This window comes from Silurus meridionalis, chromosome 10 (assembly GCF_014805685.1).
Source record: "Silurus meridionalis isolate SWU-2019-XX chromosome 10, ASM1480568v1, whole genome shotgun sequence".
Lineage (NCBI taxonomy): Eukaryota > Metazoa > Chordata > Actinopteri > Siluriformes > Siluridae > Silurus > Silurus meridionalis.
Genome location: NC_060893.1, coordinates 19,546,961 through 19,560,080, shown reverse-complemented (window position 1 = coordinate 19,560,080; position 13,120 = coordinate 19,546,961).

Genomic DNA, 13,120 nt, shown 5'->3' with positions numbered 1-13,120 from the left:
ATTAGTTTTTGGGGAGTAACTCAATATTGCAATGCATTAAATTTAAAAGTAACTTTGCCCAACACTGTGTAGATTAGGGATGGGCAAACTTTTTGACTCACAGGCCACAATGGGTTCTAAAATTTGACAGTGTGGCCGGGTCATACATGTACACACACACACACACACACACACACACACACACACACACACACACACACACACACATATATATATATATATATATATATATATATATATATATATATATATATATATATATATATACAAACATACATGTATACACACACACAAAAAGAAAGTATATATATATATATATATATATATATATATATATATATATATATATATATATATATAAAACATTTGCCAAGTTCAGTTTCAGTAGGAACAGTGTTGTTGAACTCCGTATTTTGTTAGTTCAACAAAGTCTGGAGAATGTTTTGTTGTGGCAATTCTCAGGATAGATGCGAGGTGTTTGTCAGAAACTGTCAGCTTTTAAATTAAGATTAAGCTCTCTTAAGAGAAGAAGAGAGTATTGCACTCGAACAACGTCAATTGAGCTGAAGTGCGACATCTTTAGGGGAAATGTGGTCATTACAGGGGTAAGGTAAATTGAACAAGGTTTACCCGTACCTATATTAATAGAATTTGGTCACGTCGGCGAGCCGGATTAATAAACTCAACGGGCCGTGTGTGCCCCGCGGGCCGTAGTTTGCCCATGTCTGGTGTAGATGGTTCATGTTCAAAACCTTCTGGTGGTGTGTATTTATGTGGATATGCGGTTGTAAGATTACCTGATGTAGTTGAAGCTAAATCATTACCATACACATCAGCACAGTTGGTCACACTTACAAGAGCATGTCAGTTGTCTGAAGGTAAAGTAGTGAATATATATACTGATTCTAAGTATGCTTATGGTGTTGTGGATGATTTTGCAGAAACATGGAAGCAAAGAGACTTTAAAACAGCTGATGGAAAGCCCATAGCACAGTTTAATCTCATAGGCGACCTTTTAAAAGCTGTTCAACTCCCTGCCAAAGTGGCCATAGTGAAGGATAAAGGACATGCCGTAGGTGATTCAGAGGAAATTCAGGCAAACACATTAGTGGATAAAGTAGCTAGGGACGCAGCAAAACACCCAGTAGATTTGGACACAGTACATACAAATCCTGAGATCTCGATGATGTCACATATCTCCAATATACCAGACATTGATCTAAAAATACTTCAGAGGAGGACATAAAATATTGGGCCTCCAAACAATGTAAATCAAATTCTGCTGGTATCAATAGAGATGTAGATGGTAAAATTGCTCTGCCTAAACTAGCTTTAATAGTGTTGGTGAAACATTACCATGGGATGTCACACATTAGCATAGCTAAAGTCATACAGGCTATAAACGCATTATACTGTATTGCTGATGTAGCTAAAACAACCAAGCTAGTGTTTGATTCATGTTTGACTTGTGCCAAAACTAACGTACATTGACCTGTACAACATACTGCGCTTACTTTTCCTGAAGACCCTTTCCAACACCTACAGATAGATTTCACACATATGCCACCTGTAGGAAATTTGAGATACCTGTTGCTTATAGTTGACAGATTCAGCAGAGAATGCTAAAACGGTTGTCAAAATATTAACGAAAGAGATCATCTCTAGGTTTGGTTATGGTACACCTAGTGTGATTGAAAGTGATAATGGCACACCTTTTGCTTCGAAGGTAACACAACACAACTTTTGCCTAAAAGCTTAGCTGGCATTTTAATATTCCCTATCACCCACAGTCAGCTGGAGTGGTAGAGAGAACAAACAGAACCATTAAGGAACGTGTTACTAAACCCTACATTGAAACAGGCTGAAATTGGACGGTTGTTCTCCCGGCAGTACTCACAGAAATGAGAATGACCCCATCTTCAACTACTAAACTGTCACCTTTTGAAATTCTAATGGGCCGGTCTTTCCCGACCCCATGGGTCAAGCGATGCACTGGCATTTCTTCCTTAGGTAACCTGGAAGTGATGGTGTATGACTACGTTTCTGCCCTGGTTGAGAAATTTAACTCTATCAGTGCTGATGTCTCACTAACTCTTCCTCTGCCCACAGATAAGCCAACACACCCATTTGTGCCTAATCAGCAGGTCCTGATACGAAGTCTGAAGCCTACAAAGGTCGGTGAGCCGAAGTATCTGGGTCCAGCGACTGTTCTAGCTGTAACCAGAACTGGAGTTCTGACTGATTATCAGCCACATACATGCAAGCAGGATCAAAACAGCACCCATTTTATCTGTGCACTAATTGGTTTGTTGGCCTAAGAAGCCTACCTAGGTGAGTATTTCGGGCTAAAACAGTTGAGAGCCCACGGGAAGATCCTTTCTTTATAGAAGAAAGGGGGCCACCTTCGGGGTGAAGATCTGACTCACTCGACTGTTTTGTTTAGCTTACCCTGATACCTGGTCTAGGTCTTAATTCTATAACAATATGTGCATAGTTGTAATTACACTCCTAATGTTGTTTAACCCCTTTGAATATTTTATTCAGCAAGCCCCACACCTGCAAGGAGAAGAGACTTGGCTAGAGCATCCAGATCCACCTCATGCATATGCAACCAACATGTGGTGAAGACTAGCTAATCACACTGCTAAATCTGTGGGTGGGATGGGAGATTGTTATGTATGTACACTCATCCCTCACAGCACACATGAGCTTCCAAATGTTGCTATCGGACCTCGTTCCACTCATGAGTTGAAGTGTGTGTCTTCAGAGAGCAGTCCTGACACTGTCTGGCAGTGTCCATGCAAAGTGTTCCAAGGTGCTTCTGATTCCACTAGTCTCTGTCTTACTTGTTCAATAAATTATAGGCAGAAAAATTTAACTCTTAGTTTTGATTCTGTGCCACCTGTTAGTCTAGGCATTGGACTCCAATCTTTCTTGTGTTTCCCGAAGTGGAGGAAGTAAAGTTTTAGGAACCATTCCATCAGTTTACTGGAATATTACGGAAACTCGACCCCTTAACTGTTGTAAACTGTATGTATATCTGCCCAACAAAATCAATTGATTGGTATTGGATATGCAGACATACAGTGTATACAGCTCTCCCAATTGAGTGGTCTGGAGTGTGTGCACTGATTCACACACATTCCTTTGTCTGTTCAATGTCTATAGAATATTTACGATGTTAGTATGTAAGGTAAACAGGGAGTCTTATCTGTGCTCACACATCTCTGGCTAGTATATCCTCTTGTCTAAACAGGAAATAACTTTAGGCCAGATTTCTCTCCTCTGTGTGTATATATACGTTCTGCTGCCTGCAATAAACCGAAGAAGAACATTTGCTGTGTGCGGTGTAATTCTTTCCTGATCAGAAAGGCCTACGGGCATCGCAGGTCGTATGGAAAACCTCTCCAAGAATTACGTTTCGTCTGGGCATGACAAAAATCAGATGCAAAGCTCAGATTTTGTTTTTCACATGTGCAAAATGCCCCTTTCTGCCATTGCTAATACTAGCAATATGGATTATTTAGCATTTGCTTCAACTTCTTTTAAATGGGAAAAAAATCAGTCAGTACATCAACATTTACCAGAGTATTTTATAACATGAGTATCTGATTTTTCTATTAAGTCAAATATCTGTGTACTTTTGCCACCTGTGTATGCAACAGCTTATGTTGCCTATGCCACGAGCCGGCCATGATTAGGTTTCAGGATGAAGGAAAAATGAAATTTGCGAGTAGAAAACTGTCTTCTGCTTGCTCTTTGTTTTACTGGGTTCTTAGTTCATGGCATTTTACCTGATTCCACCTCTACAGTGTCAAGTGTCATTAGTATCTGCGCGAGACCTGTGAAGACTGTACTTTATAGTGCACAGGGGTATACTGTACATACTGTACATGTGTGTATACTACCCATTTATGACAGCAGGACAGAAGGAGCAGCATGAAGAAAATTTATGTAGTATATATTGATGGAATGTGGCTGTTGCTTAAGGTGCCACGATAAAGTAGTGCCAAATGTTTGCCAGTGTTGGTGTGTCAATCTACTCTGCTGTGTTACTTAATTTGTTGTACAGGTGCATGTGTAGGTTATCACACAAGTTTTTACTTTACTCAGTTGTTAAAAAATAAACTGCAACAAAAAATAATTTTTAAACATTTGTTTTAATGACACGTCATGATGCGCAGGTCCGTTATGTTCAAAACTGTCTGTCTGGAAACATAACAAATATAGCAAAAGTTTCTCCAACTAAATTGTTTTCATAATTTTAAATACCACAACTACTTTACATTTTTTTTTAAATAAAAAAGATACATATGAAAAGTATTTTCGTTAATTAATATATCGATTATTTTGATTACAGGTAGTCGTCGACTTATGACCTATGCAACTTACGACATTACGACCACAATCGCTAGCCGCGGCATACGACAGTGCGTACCGGCTTCCGGCATCATTTCACAGTATTGTACATATAGCCTACTCTACTTATGACCTAATCGTGTTACAACCGATCTGTCGGTCCCAATTGTGGTCTTAAGTCGACAACTACCTGTATTTAAATGAAATGCGCCGCTGCACGTAAGTGTGGGTAAAATACTTCATATCACCACTGGAGGGTAGCAATTTATTATTACAATTTTATATCTTATTTCGGTTTTATATCTTATTTCACATCTATCTATCTATCTATCTATCTATCTATCTATCTATCTATCTATCTATCTATCTATCTATCTATCTATCTACACTTGCAATCAGAAATATTTAACCCCTAAAGAGTTTTAAGGATTTATAAATAAAAATATTTTTAAAGTGCAGGATTCTGCTTTGGATGGCTTCTTAATGAGTTTAGTGATACATAAAATCAACACAGAAAATGATGTAGTATTTTTGTGTAACAGCATATTTTGTTAAGATCGCCAGGAGCAAGGCCTATTTTGCAGCGGCAGCGGCTAGTCGTAGTCCTACCAAGCTGGGCGCATCACTGTCGTGATTGGTCTGTCAGCCGACAGAAGTGGTGTGATTGATGCTTCCAGGATTGGTCACACCCGAGGCGATTCGCATAGTGATATACCTCACTCCTGTTATTAGAGAACTGGGGTTATGTAAGTAACCTAAAGTTATCCTATCACATGTGCACATCATAAAAGCATTACCCATTGCTTTGGACAAATTGTGAGTGCTTTGGTACATTCATTTAAATGATTGTGTACAATTGTTAGATATATAGATCGATAGATAGATAGATAGATAGATAGATAGATAGATAGATAGATAGATAGATAGATAGATAGATAGATAGATAGATAGATAGATAGACTTGCAATCAGAAATATTTAACCCCTAAAGAGTTTGAGGGATTTATAAATGAACATCTTTTCAAAGTGCACTGAATAATCAAGGACTTCATGACCAGGCCCCAAGATGCACTCCACTCTTGACCTCAAGGAACATCAGGAGACGACTAGAATATTCCAGGAGGAATTTGGATAAAACTACAGAGTTCTGAGAGACAGTTCTATGGACTGTTAAAACCAAACTGGAACTTTTTGGACATATGGACCAGCGGTATGTCTGGCGTGCAAAAGGTCACGCTTATGACCAGAAGAATACCATCCCCATGGTCAGTAATGATGTCGGGCTGTTTTTCTGTGGCAGGAACCGGCAATCTTGATTGGATACCTGGCATCATGGATTCCCAGAAATACCAGGTAATTTTGAAGAAGAACGTGATGCCTTCTGTTGACAAATTAAACCTTGGTGATCATTGGATCTTCCAGCAAGACAATAATCCCAAGCACACCTCCAAAACAACCAAAGCTTGGTTGGGGAAAAGATGCTGAAGTGTCCTGGAGTGGCCTTCACAGTCATCAGATTTAAATCCAATTGAAAATCTTTGGTGGGATTTGAAGAAGGCAGTTGCAGCACAGAAGCCTTCAAACATTACTGAGTTAGAGGCTTTTGCATGTTAAGAACGGGCAAAGATTCCAATCAAGAGGTGTAAGAAGCTTGTCAGCACTTATTAAAAACGCTTGTTAGAAGTTATAAAAAATAAAGGGCGCTCCACAAGGTACTGAAGCTGGGGGTTGAATAATACTGCACATGCTCATGTGTCATTTGAACTTCAAAGTTAATTCAACTTCTGTTGTCAAAATAACTCAAACATGTATCAATAAATATTGTTTGTTATTTCACCAGTTTTTTTTTTTTCATTTTTTTTCATTATCTTTCATCAACATCACTGTATTGTCTATTGAGGTGAGGGGGTTGAATATTTCTGATTGCAAGTGTATCTACACTATATTCCCAAAAGTATTGGGTCAGCCCTAATACTGACCATTGCAGTTTGGGAAGACCCAAGAAGAGCTGCAGTTTTGGAGATGCTCTGACCCACTCGTCTAGACTTCACAATTTGACTCTTGTAGAACTCTCCCAAATCCTTATGTCTGGCCATTTTTCCTGCTTTTAAAAGGTCAACTTGGAGGACAAAATGTTCTAGTTGAACTATAGTTGATCTGATGCAATATGGATTATTTAGCGTATGCTTCAAGAATTTCTTTTAAGAAAAACATTTAGACAATTCAGCACATAATGGAAGTGAATGAATGAAGGGTTGAAGACATTTGTTCAAATATACAGAAATAAGTAACATATTTATGTAGAACATATCTTTAGAACATTAAATATTATATGTAAACACACACACATAGAGCAATTATATTGCTTCCTGCTCCTACTTCCTGTCTTGTGACCCTGATCATTTTCTTTTTTCACTCATTTTATAAGTGCACATAAATAGCAACATATATGTACTTTGTGCACTATGCAGAACTAATAAATTATGGAGATACTTTATAATAATTTTGAAAACATGATTATATATATATATATATATATATATATATATATATATATATATATATATATATATATATATATACACACAGTGAAGAAAATAAGTATTTGAACACCCTGCTATTTTGCAAGTTCTCCCACTTAGAAATCATGGAGGGGTCTGAAATTGTCATTGTAGGTGCATGTCCACTGTGAGAGACATAATCTAAAAAAAAAAAAATCCAGAAATCACAATGTATGATTTTTTAGCTGCAAATAAGTATTTGAACACCTGAGAAAGTCAATGTTATTATTTGGTACAGTAGCCTTTGTTTGCAATTACAGAGGTCAAACGTTTCCTGTAGTTTTTCACCAGGTTTGCACACACTGCAGGAGGGATTTTGGCCCACTCCTCCACACAGATCTTCTCTGGATCAGTCAGGTTTTTGGTCTGTTGCTGAGAAACACGGAGTTTGAGCTCCCTCCAAAGATTCTCTATTGGGTTTAGGTCTGGAGACTGGCTAGGCCATGCCAGAACCTTGATATGCTTCTTACAGGGCCACTCCTTGGTTATCCTGGCTGTGTGCTTCGGGTCATTGTCATGTTGGAAGACCCAGCCTCGACCCATCTTCAATGCTCTAACTGAGGAAAGGAGGTTGTTCCCCAAAATCTCGCAATACATGGCCCCGGTCATCCTCTGCTTAATACAGTGCAGCCGCCCTGTCCCATGTGCAGAAAAACACCCTCAAAGCATGATGCTACCACCCCCATGCTTCACAGAAGGGATTGTGTTCTTGGGATGGTACTCATCATTCTTCTTCCTCCAAACACGTTTAGTGGAATTATGACCCAAAAGTTCTATTTTGGTCTCATCTGACCAAATGACTTTCTCCCATGGCTCCTCTGGATCATCCAAATGGTCATTGGCAAACTTAAGACGTGCCTGGACATGTGCTGGTTTAAGCAGGGGAACCTTCCGTGCCATGCATGATTTCAAACCATGACGTCTTAGTGTATTACCAACAGTAACCTTGGAAACAGTGGTCCCAGCTCTTTTCAGGTCATTGACCAGCTCCTCCCGTGTAGTTCTGAGCTTAATTTTTACCTTCCTTAGGAACATTGAGACCCCACGAGGTGAGATCTTGCATGGAGCCCCAGTCCGAGGCAGATTGACAGTCATGTTTAGCTTCTTCCATTTTCTAATGATTGCTCCAACAGTGGACCTTTTTTCACCAAGCTGCTTGCCAATTTCCCCGTAGCCCTTTCCAGCCTTGTGGAGGTGTACAATTTTGTATCTAGTGTCTTTGGACAGCTCATTGGTCTTGGACATGTTAGTAGTAGGATTCTTACTGATTGTATGGGGTGGACAGGTGTCTTTATGCAGCTAACGACCTCAAACAGGTGCATCTAATTTAGGATAATAAATGTAGTGGAGGTGGACATTTTAAAGGCAGACTAACAGGTCTTTGAGGGTCAGAATTCTAGCTGATAGACAGGTGTTCAAATACTTATTTGCAGCTGTATCATACAAATAAATGGTTTAAAAATCATATATTGTGATTTTCTGGATTTCTTTTAGATTATGTCTCTCACAGTGGACATGCACCTTTGATGACAATTTCAGTCCCCTTCATGATTTCTAAGTGGGAGAACTTGCAAATTAGCAGGCTGTTCAAATACTTATTTTCCTCACTGTATACATATATCAAATGCATCCAACATGCCATGTTAATCAACTCTTGTGATTTTAGGTGATGTCAATTTTAACATTCTATTCTAATATTCTAACAATATTTGTTAGTATTAAGATGTGCCTCACACTGGTTCTCTAAACACATTCTTATGTTCAGTGTCTATAGGATCTTTAAGTTGAGTATGTAAGATATACAGAAAGTTTTTGTCTGGGCTCACACATTCAATTCAATTCAATACATTTCCATTTGTATAGCACCTTTAACAATGAACATTGTCTCAAATCAGCTTAACACAGATAATGTGGTGATAAAAATTAATAAGATGTTCTTTATAAGTGTAAGTTTGTCCCTAATGAGCAAGCCGGTGGCATCAGTGGCAAGCATTAAGCTGAAGAAGAACATATGCGCCATTCTGTGTGCTGTGTGATTCTACCATGATCACACCGCAGGCATCGTAGATTGTATGGAAAACTTCTCCAAGAATTAAGTTTTGTTTGGGCATGATAAAAATCTAACAATATTTTAGTCAGTCAGATGATTAATTCGTAATAAAATTATGTTACCTGGCAGAAATATTTTTCCTTGATTTATGAGTGTACGAGCACACAGTGGCCACAAGAGGGCGCACGTTCGACAAAAAAAACCTCACTCGTTCGCCGATACCCATCATTGTTCGCCCTTAACAGCCAGAGATCGGAAGTAAAGAACTACAAATACTTTGTTACTGTACTTAAGCAGATTTTTCTTTTATTGGTTTTCATAATTTAAAATACCACAACTTTTTCACAAATGTTCATATAATAAAGATACATATGAAAAGTATTTTTGTTAATTAATATATCGATTACTTTGATTATTTAAATGAAATGCGCCGCTGCACATAATTGTGGGTAAAATACCACATATCACCACTGTAGGGTAGCAATTTATTATTACAAAAAACGTTTTTCAGTTTGATATCTTATTTCACATTTCACAAAGTTGAATTAAAATTTTACTTTAGATGCACAAGAATTAATAATCAAAATAACATTTAAACACAATCTGTGGAGCCCCTAATCTATCTATCTATCTATCTATCTATCTATCTATCTATCTATCTATCTATCTATCTATCTATCTATCTATCTATCTGAAGTTTGCTTAATATATGAGTGTACGAGCGCTCAGTGGCCACAAGAGGGCGCACGTCCGACAAAAACTCCCACTATCTATCTATTCAAAAATTTTGCTTAATATATGAGTGTACGAGCGCACAGTGGGCACAAGAGGGCGCACGTCCGACAAAAAAAACCCATTATCTATTTAAAAATTTTGCTTAATATATGTGTACGAGCGCACAGTGGCCACAAGAGGGCGCACGTCCGACAAAAAAAACCAACTATCTATCTAAAAGTTTGCTTAATATATGAGTGTACGAGCGCACAGTGGCCACAGGAGGGCGCACATCCGACAAAAAAACACTGTTTGCTTAATATATGCGTGTACAAGCTCACAGTGGCCACAAGAGGGCGGACGTTCGACAAAAAACCTCACTCGTTCGTCGATACCTCGTACTTCGTTACTGTACTTAAGCAGATTTTTCTTTTATTGGTTTTCATAATTTAAAATAACAAGTTTTCATATGATAAAGATACATATAAAAAGTATTTTTGTTAATTGATATATCGATTACTTTGATTATTTAAATGAAATGCGCCGCTGCACACCAGTGTGGGTGAAATACCTCATATCACCACTGGAGGGTAGCAATTTGTTATTACAAAAACACGGACGTTATTACAAAAACACGGATCTTATTTCACATTTCAAAGTTCAATTAAAATTACATTTTTTAATTAATAATCAAAATAACATTTAAACACTCAATAAATTAACGAGACAATTTTTATTTAGAAATTTATTAGCTAAATGTTAAATTCCTATCTATCTATATATCTACACTTGCAATCAGAAATATTCAACCCCCTCACCTCAATAGACGATACAGTGATGTTGATGAAAGATAATGAAAATAAACGAAAAAAAAAAATACTCATGAAATAACAAACAATATTTATTGATAAATATGAGTTATTTTGACAACAGAAGTTCACTTAACTTTGAAGTTCAAATGAAAATTTTAAGTCTTATAACACATGAGCATATGCAGTATTATTCAACCTCCCAGCTTCAGTACCTTGTGGAGTGCCCTTTATTTTTTATAACTTCTAACAAGCGTTTTCGATAAGTGCTGACAAGCTTCTTACACCTCTCGATTGGAATCTTTGCCCATTCTTCACGTGCAAAAGCCTCTAACTCAGGGATGTTGACGGCTTCCGTGCTGCAACTGCCTTCTTCAAATCCCACCAAAGATTTTCAATTGGATTTATATCTGTTGACTGAGAAGGCCACTCCAGGACACTTCAGCATCTTTTCCACAACCAAGCTTTGGTTGATTTGGAGGTGTGCTTGGGATCATTGTCTTGCTGGAAGATCCAATGATCACCAAGGTTTTATTTGTCAACAGAAGGCATCACGTTCTTCTTCAAAATGACCTGGTATTTCTGGGAATCCATGATGCCAGGTACACAATCAAGATTGCCAGTTCCTGCCACAGAAAATCAGCCCCACATCATTATTGACCCACCTCCGTGCTTGACCGCAGGGATGGTATTCTTCTGGTCATAAGCCTGACCTTTTGCACTCCAGACAAACCGCTGGTCCATATGTCCAAAAAGTTCCAGTTTGGTTTCATCAGTCCATAGAACTGTCTCCCAGAACTCGTAGTTTAATCCCAATTCCTCCTGGCATATTCTAGTCGACGCCTGATGTTCTTTGAGGTCGTGAGTGGAGTGCGTCTTGGGGTCCAGCCATGAAGTCCTTCATTATTCAGTGCACGTCTTATAGTTGCCACCAGCCTTCATCATGTTATAGGTTCTGAGCTGAGGAGATCCTCAGGATGGAGTGAAGGTGTTCATCAGTGAGACTCCTGAGTGGTGTTTTGTACATGTTCATTAAAGAGAACAGCTTGAACAGTTTTTGCCAGTTTGGGCACGGAGTTGGTGCAGTGTGTCGGGGAGGAAACATGGAAACTGTGCAGCACACACAGAGTCATACTTTGACTTGAGCGTGTCTCTACACTGGCGTTCAATCAGCTCCATTTGAAGGTTGGTTGGTGCGCTTTCCACGAACAGATTACTGAGCAGTTCAAATCTGCATTTCTGGGCTTCAAAGTCGGTAAACCGCGGATAAATTCAGCGCTGAGTACCTGGACTTTTTCAGCGGTCTTGACTGACTCGCCTACGAACACAAACAAAGCATTCTGGGATTTGTAGTATTAGCGGTGTATGCGCTATATACTGGCGGGCCAGCTCTAATACACATTTACTATTTACCTATCCTTTTTTTCTCTTTTAATAATCCTAAATTGTTTTTACTATATTCATTGCCTCTTACTCATATCTCTGTATATTAACTCTGTTCGCGATTATAAGCACTATGCCGGTGTTACACCAGAATCTGTGACCACCGTATGTTGTGACCATAGAGGGCGCTGTTGCTAAAATGCAGCTTAAAATAGATCGTCTAGAGAAGTTCACTACGCAAACAGCGTAAATGCAAACATAGGCGTCCATTGGTCATTAAATGTTCTTGCGGGAACGCGCCTAGCGCCGTGCACGTTACCATGAACGCGCATTATAAATGAAAGTGTCTGTGTGTGTGTGTGTATATATAATGTACAGAGTTATTGTTATTCGGTAATAAAGTGCTGAATAAAAGACTGAAATTTGTTATTGTTCTCCATATTCATTCTAGTGATACCGAACCCTCTCTCTCTCTCTCTCTCTCTTATATCCTGAAAAGTGAACAGTAACAAACTTACAGCAGGGTCACCAAATTCGATAAGGCATTAATACAGGCTATCAAAATCCGTTACCTCCCTATATCTCACATGCAATGACTTGAATGTTCTTCTTATTCACTTTGATGATGCCTAACACTCTCTGTATTATATCCTGAAAAATATTCGGCTCTCAAGTCAACAGTGACAAACTTACAGCAGGGTCACCAAATTTGATAAGGCATTAATACAGGTTATCGAGATCGGTTACCTCCCTATATCTCACATGCATTAACTTGAATGTTCTTCATATTCACTCTGGTGATGCCTAACACTCTCTGTATTATATCCTGAAAAACATTCGGGTCTCAAGTCAACAGTGACAAACTTACAGCAGGGTCACCAAATTCGATAAAGCATTAATACAGGCTATCAAAATCCGTTAACTCCCTATATCTCACATGCAATGACTTGAATGTTCTTCATATTCACTCTGGTAAAACCTAACACTCTCTGTATTATATCCTGAAAAATATTCGGGCTCTTAAGTCAACAGTGACAAGCTTACAGCAGGGTCACCAAATTCGATAAAGCATTAATACAGGTTATCGAGATCGGTTACCTCCCTATATCTCACATGCAATGACTTGAATGTTCTTCATATTCACTTTGATGATGCCTAACACTCTCTGTATTATATCCTGAAAAATATTCGGGTCTCAAGTCAACAGTGACAAACTTACAGCAGGGTCACCAAATTCGATAAAGC